Here is a 6,813-nt window from a genome sequence, read left to right on the forward strand (position 1 = left end):
CCCCTGGCGGAGCAGAAGGCCAAAGGTCGAATGAAAACCATCAGGCAAGGGAGGAGACCGGTGGCTGATTATACCCAGGAATTCAGTGATCTAGTCCCCTTGATGAGAGGGTGGTCGGAGGTGATCCTGGTCGACTTTTACAAAGAGGGCCTGAATGGAGATCTCTATGAACTGTGCCGGGCACGAGCGTCTCCAACCACATTGTATGGCTGGTATACCCTGGCAGCAGAGATGGAAATTGAACTAGCGAAGGACCGTAGCAGAAGGCAGCGCACTGGAAGACCGTGCCGGCCCATTCTCCTGGGTGGCCCTCAAGGGACACGCCTAGACCAGAGGAGGGAGACAACGATCGACTGCGTGCTACAGATGTGGAAAAGAGGCCATCGGGCAGCCGACTGTCGAGTGAAGTTGGTTCCAAGCACGACCCTGGTGGTGGGAAGGAAGCAGTGAAACCAACTGCTAAGGCGCGAAAACCGGCAAAAGTGGAGGACGGCATTGCCAAGAAGGGCACGCCCATCCAGGAGGACATGAGCGTCGACCGACACTGATGACAGCAAAACCACATCGGAGTCCGACGAAGACTTTCTGGTGAGTTGGGCACGGGCCCTTGGACATTCCAGTCAACCTGCATGTTCCTCCTCGGGCAACAAGGGAAATGTTAGCATTATTAGATTCGGGATGTACTAGGTGCATGATCAGTCCCGAACTAGTAGAAAAAATGGAACTAAGGTTGAGAACCCTAAGCAGGCCCATAGCATTTGCCCAGTTGGATGGCAGTGTGGCAGGGGGAGGACCCGCCCATTTCGTAACAGAACCCATAGAAATGGAAATTGGAGACCATCGCGAGATTTTAAACTTCATAGTAGCCCCTGGAATGGACCAACCTTTGGTACTAGGACTGTCATGGTTGCGGAAATGGAACCCCCATATTAACTGGAGAACGGGAGTCTTACGGTTCCGCTCCAGAGCGTTAAAAGGAGGAAAAGGGGGATCCAAGAAGAGTCAGACTATGGCCATGCTCCAAGATAAGTGGGGGGCAATGGTTGAACGGATAGATGGGGAGGAAAGGATACCTAAGGAGTACTGGGACCTGCGGGAAGTCTTTAGTGAGAAAGCATCAGACGTTCTACCTCCCCATAGGCCTATTGATTGTGCCATCGACATCCTACCGGGGGTAAAACTTCCAAAACCAAAAGCTTACCCCATGACCCAAAAGGAATTGGGAGAGCTGCGAAAGTTCATAGACAAAAACCTAGAGCGGGGCTTTATCCAACCAGCTAGGCCTCGCGTGGCGCACCTGTGATGTTCCGGGAAAAGAAAGACGGCTCATTTCGCCTGATAGTTGACTATAGAAATTTAAACGCAGTGTGCGCGCAAAACATATACCCCATGCCGCTCATGAAAGATATGTTAGCACACTTAGCGAAGGGGAAGTTCTTCACCAAATTGGACCTGCGAGAAGCTTACTACAGAGTCCGTATAAAGGAGGGGGATGAATGGAAAACCGCTTTCAACTGTCCACTAGGGTGTTTCCAGTTTCGAGTACTGCCTTTTGGTCTACAGGGGGCGCCTGCAGTTTTATGCAACTGATAAATGAAATACTCCATCAGCATTTGTTCAAAGGGTTCTTGTCTACCTTGACGACATACTCATCTATACAGAAACTATGGAAGAACATATTAAACTAGTAAGAGCAGTTCTCAAAAAGTTATTATCTGCTGAACTGTATTGCAAGCTATCCAAATGTGATTTCCATCAAACTAAAATAGACTACTTAGGGTATCGCATTTCAGCGGATGGATTGGAAATGGATCCAGAAAAGGTGAAAGCTGTTTTGAATGGGCCCCCACGCACCCGCAAACAGCTACAAAGTTTTTAGGATTCGCAAATTTCTACCGTCAATTCATCCCTCCTTTGCTCAAATTGCTTTGCCAATCACCAACCTCCTAAAAACTAAAGGAGACACTAAACCCAAACCATCACTGCCCTCGAATGGACAATGGAATGTCAAGCAGCATTTGAAAAATTGAAACGACTCTTTGCTGCGAACCAATTTTGAAACACCCGACATGAATGTTCCTTTGTAATACAAGCAGATGCCAGTGATGTAGCAGTCGGAGCCGTTTTGCTCCAGAACAATCCTGATGGTAAACTACAACCCTGCGCTTTCGGAAATTGACTGAAACTGAGAGACGATGGGCTATTTGGGAAAAGGAAGCATTTGCAGTTCATTGGGCCTTACGAACATGGAGACATTTCTTAGAAGGTTCAAATCATCCGTTTGAAGTTTGGACTGACCACAAAAATCTAGAGGCCCTAAAAACTCCTAGAAAACTTTCACCTAAACAAGCCCGCTGGGCTCAATATTTTAACCGTTTTAATTTCACCTTACATTACATTCCGGGAGGAAAAAACTTCTTAGCAGATGCTCTCTCACGGTTGCCCCAATACAATTGCACTCGCTCCGAGGTAGTTCAGCCAATACTTCCCGTGCAACAGTTGGCAGCTCCAGCTATAACTAGAAGCCACTCCAAACCCGAATCCTCTCTCCCAGATGAACTAACCAAGTCATTTAAAGACGCTTTAACCACCGATGACTGGTACTTAGCGCATTCCCATGAATGCACACTCCGTGATGGACTAGCTTGGATTGGAACAAAACTATACGTTCCTCTCTCACTCAGAGAAACCATCCTACTACGTTGCCATGATGCCAAAATGGCAGGACACTTTGGATTTGTAAAAACCTTACATCTTCTTAAAAGACAATTCTGGTGGCCAAGTCTTAAAAAGGATGTACAAGCATATGTAGCAAGTTGCCCTATTTGCATTGTCAAAAAGACCTCCTGGAAAGCCTCCTGGACTACTACAAACGGTAGCCAGGCCAGGAACCCCATGGAAAGAAATATCCATGGATTTCATAGTGGAACTACCTGAAAGCGCAGGCAATACAGTTATATGGGTTGTAACTGACCTTTTCTCCAAACAAGTCCATTTTATTCCATGTTCAAAAATACCCTCCTCAAAGACCCTAGCAAAATTGTTTGTACAACACATTTATAGACTCCACGGAGTTCCTGACCGCATTATTTCAGATCGAGGAGTTCAATTCACTTCTCACTTTTGGAAAGAATTTTTACGACTTATTGGTTCCGCCCAGGGATTAAGCTCCGCCCATCATCCCCAAACCAATGGAAGTTGTGAACGTTCGAACTCTGTACTAGAACAATATTTACGTTGTTATATTAATTACCAGCAGGACAATTGGGCAGACCTCTTACCTTTCGCTGAGGTTGCCTATAACAACTCAGTTCATAGTAGCACCGGATTTACTCCTTTTAAAATAGCTTCAGGTCAAGATTTTGTACCTATCTCTGAACTTCCAAAAGAAGAAACCACAGTTTCCTCTTTGTCAGAATGGATAGATCAAATACAAAGCACCTGGAAAATGACTCGCAAGGCAATTGACGATGCTCACCGTGCACATAAACAACAAGCAGATAAGAAAAGATCCCCTGAGAACAAATACAAAGTGGGTGATAAAGTTTACCTTTCCACAAAATATCTTCAAACCACCCAAAAATCTAAAAAACTTGGACCCAAATATGTGGGACCTTTCTCCATAGTGAAAATCATCAACCCCGTGACTGTACAACTGGACTTGCCAAAAACACTTAGACGAATTCACCCCGTTTTCCATGTGAGCTTGTTAAAACCAGAGCATACTTCCACTCTCCGTGCGACCCATACACCCCCTCCTATACCTATTCTCATAGAGGGAGAACAGCATTTTGAAATTAAAGAAATATTAGATTCACGGAAACATAGAAATAGAATTCAATATCTCGTTGCTTGGAAACACTTCCCCTTGTCCCAAGCTGAATGGGTAAACAAAGAAGATGTTCGTGCTTCCGAAAAGATAGCACAATTCTATAAAAAATATCCTGACAAACCCTAACTTCTCTTTTTTCCTTTCTAGGACTGACGTCCTTGTTGCAGGAGGGCCGAATGTCAGCCTCCGCTCTAATCTTCATATACTTTTGAATAGTTTATAGCAGTAGATAGAATGTGAAATGTTTATGCTGTATTATCTAACAATTATAGGAATCAGATGTATCATATCACTGTACAGGGTAGGGGAAGGGAGCCTATTATGAGTGTCGGCTGACATAACCTTGTGGGGGGGGGATTAACGGCTGAGGATGAATAACGCGGGGTTTTCCCAACTGAAACTGCATTCCTCGAATGACTGACAACTAGAGACCTGTGGAAGAAGATTACCACGAGGGGCCGAGAAGGAGTTGGCATTGGACCAGACCAGCCTGACCTCCTGAAGGAGGAGGGACAATTGGGGGGGATATGATGTGTTAGCCTTATTCTGTCTCAGATCCAACTTTATACGCTGCCATCATGACTGTAGCTAGTAAAAGTACTTGTCTTTAATTCAAATGAAGTCAAGGTGTTTTCTTTCTTAGCTATAATCAGAGGTAGTCTGACAATTCTTCTGAAACTGTGATGTAATTGTCCATGTCAATGTGGGCAAAAGTAACTGCAACGGACTGCTTAGTTTATCCCACAAGACCAGACCACTATTAAAGGAGAAGCTTGGAGAGCAAAAAAACATTGTTCCTACTGAAATGCTGATTGTTAGAAAGTGAAATACTTATAGGCTCTTATTACCTTGATTCACATAAATTGAACACTGAGAAATGCTTGGGTACGTTGTAAGAGGAAAATGAATCAGATTTCAGATTGCTGGTATTGATTTCATTGGCATTTTAGACACTAGTATTCTAAACTGCACATTCTAGTTTAATTTTACTGCTTTTATTATTTGCCTGGAACTGGGTTGTCTGCAGGAGGAACTTAAAGATAACCAGGTATGCAAGAGCAGTTAAGTAAACATCAATTCAGCCCTTAGAAATAAAAATGGGTGAGAAGGAAACTGAAGATTATCCTGCCTTGATTCTTTCCGCCATAAGAGGGACAATTCTGCTAGATTTTCCATATTCTGTTTTTATATACTACAACAATAAAGTTCCAGTAGACTTTTATGCATCTTTTTTCCTGTCCTGGCCTACCTCAGAAGATTGACAATTGAAAAATCAGTGGAGTAATTAAATTGCTTGGCCATAGACTCAATGCATTTCGGTATATGTCCATGAGTACCAAAAGGCTTGAGCCTAAAGCCAAGCTCTATTGATTCTTCAGTTGTCAATTCTTCTTGTCAACTCTTTGAGGTAGACCAGGCAAACCAAAAGCAGAAATATCACCTTGCTGACAAAGGTCTGAATAGACAGAAGTAAGGTTTTCCCAATAGTAATGTATGGCTGTGAGAGCTGAACCATAAGACAGGCTGAACACCAAAATAATTATAATAATGATGATGCTTTTGAATTATGATGGAACTTCAAGGAGTTAAAAATCAGTCAATCCTTAACGAAACCAACTTTTTGGAAGGACAAATACTGAAGCTGAAGCTCAAATACTTTGGCCACCAAATGAAAGGAGAGGAGAATGAACCTTGTGAGCTATTTTTTGAATGATGTCAAACTAGCCCTGGAAATAGTTTACATGTAAGAACACTAGAAAACATGTTTTTCTTTTTGTTATATACAAATGGCGAACACATGATGGGAAAAGAACAGTGGATTGGTTCGTTTGCCAGCAACCAGCTACTGGGAAATGCCACTCGCTCTCCATGGTATCACCGTTCCAAGGTCACACATTCATGGTCACTGTGGATGCTTATTCTAAGTGGGTTGAAATGGTATCAGTTAACTCAACCACGGCTGAAGCCATAGTCCAGGCCATGCAGAAGTTATTCACAACCCATGGCCTACCTGACATCATAGTGAAAGATAATGGCCCTCAGCTAATGTCAGCCACCTTCCAAACGTTCTTGGCAAAGCATGGCATTAGGCATGTCACAGTGGCCTAGGCAAGCAATGGCCTAGTTGAACGAAGCCCTCACCAAACTAGGGCCCAGGAACTGGCAAACCACCTACTTATTAACTCAGCATGCAACACCATGCCCAACAATAAATAACAGCCCAGCTGAGTTGTTAATGGGCCACCAGTTGAGAACAGACCTGGACCATTTACATCCTGACTCTTTTCCTGAGAAGCCCCAGGATTCAATTGGCAGGGCCCATTCCTTCCTGGAAGGAGAGTGAGTGTATGCCCAAAATTATGGGTGAGACCCTCATTGGTTGCCAGGCCAAGTAATTGATGTGACAGGACCCCTCTCATACAGGGTCCTGTTGGAAGATGGCTGCTCCTGGTAGAGGCACATGGACCAACTATGGAACGCTTTTTGCCTCCATTAGAAACTATTACAAGTGAGCCAATCACTCCAGAGACTGCTGGAGACAAAATAGCCAAAGATAAACCACTTCCTGACTCTCAATCCGGCAACAAGCAGGCCGCAGACATACCTTCTGTTCTGGTGCCAGTGCTGCCAAATGAGTACCTTGTTGAAGTTGCTGAAAAGTCTCAGGGAGTTCCAGAAGCTCCAAATATAAGTCCATCTACTCCAACTGTAACTGTTTGACTGCACAGATCAGGGAGGAGCCAGCGCCCAGCCTACCTTGCCGACTACACATGCGCCATCCAGGGAGAAAGTGGTGTTACATTAAAATGGCGAGCACATGATGGGAAAAGAGCAGTGGATTTGTTCGTTTGCCAGCAACCAGCTGGTGGGAAATGGGCACCTCCTGATTGGCCCAGCCACTGACAGCTCGGTATAAAAGAGCTGTCAGCACCTCAGAAATGCTGCTCGCTCTCCAAGGTAGCAAACTTAGCAAACCAAGT

The 6,813-nt window shown here is 44.5% G+C and overlaps 1 pseudogene; it reads left to right on the forward strand.

Annotated features, from left to right (window-relative positions):
* Positions 1-6,553, forward strand: part of LOC131187819 (dual specificity mitogen-activated protein kinase kinase 3-like) — a 48,731-nt pseudogene extending 42,178 nt beyond the window's left edge.
* The last annotated feature ends 260 nt before the right edge of the window (positions 6,554-6,813 follow it).

The sequence above is a fragment of the Ahaetulla prasina genome, chromosome 1, assembly GCF_028640845.1.
Source record: "Ahaetulla prasina isolate Xishuangbanna chromosome 1, ASM2864084v1, whole genome shotgun sequence".
Taxonomy (NCBI): Eukaryota; Metazoa; Chordata; class Lepidosauria; order Squamata; family Colubridae; genus Ahaetulla; species Ahaetulla prasina.